Source organism: Arachis ipaensis, chromosome B07 (genome assembly GCF_000816755.2).
Source record: "Arachis ipaensis cultivar K30076 chromosome B07, Araip1.1, whole genome shotgun sequence".
NCBI classification, from domain to species: Eukaryota; Viridiplantae; Streptophyta; class Magnoliopsida; order Fabales; family Fabaceae; genus Arachis; species Arachis ipaensis.
In genome coordinates this window covers 122443749-122444493 of record NC_029791.2, presented here as the reverse complement: position 1 = coordinate 122444493, position 745 = coordinate 122443749, and the positions used below count along the sequence as shown (strand labels likewise).

Here is a 745-nt window from a genome sequence, read left to right as displayed (position 1 = left end):
ATTTAAAAATTTATCCTTAAATTAAAGAATATATAAAATAAAATTCAAATTCTTAATATTTACTTAAATAAATTATTGAGTTAACCATTAAATTAATAAAACGAAATTTTGTTGAATGAATTTTGCATGTAGATGAAGATGAGGATGAGAAAAGGGGCCCACGGATGCATGAGTTTCTTGGCACAAAAAGTCTTCCAAAGCCCGTGACCGACCGCATCTGATCCAACTCACCCATGTACGGACAAAATATTTAGCGCTGTACTTTTCTTTCATTAGATTAACATTTTGGGTATCCATTTTATTTGACCAACTTAGGTTGATATCAGCGAGAATAAATTTGTATTGCTAGTTTTGGATTTAAGTACTTAGGAGACTCGCTATTTGTTATAGTCAGATAGGTGCAGGTGCGGAGTTAGATTTTTTTCTTAGAAGGAGCAAATATAAACGGTATAACAACTTAACAAGATAGGAGATAAAAGAATAAAATTAGAGAGACTAAACTATAAATATAGAGAACTTTTATATGTAAAATTTATCAATTTAGGAAGGTCATTGCTCTCTTTATATACACTAAGAGTCTAAAACTCTGCTCCTGGATGTATGAGTGAGATCAAATTTGGATTCATCCGATAGGTGGACAATCAATTATATTTTATTTTGAAAGTCAGGTTATTTTTTAAAATGGTAAAAACAAAATTAAATAAAAATAAATATTAGTAATATTTTTTTAAAAAGTTGCAAACAC

At 28.9% G+C, this 745-nt stretch overlaps 1 long non-coding RNA gene across 1 annotated transcript in view; it reads left to right on the top strand.

Moving 5' to 3' along the window:
- The window catches only part of LOC110264746, a 2483-nt gene extending 1862 nt beyond the window's left edge, over nt 1-621 (top strand). The window contains exons 2-3 of the long non-coding RNA XR_002350913.1: nt 133-398; nt 433-621. This is a non-coding gene — a long non-coding RNA (uncharacterized LOC110264746). The remainder of the gene's footprint in view (nt 1-132; nt 399-432) is intronic.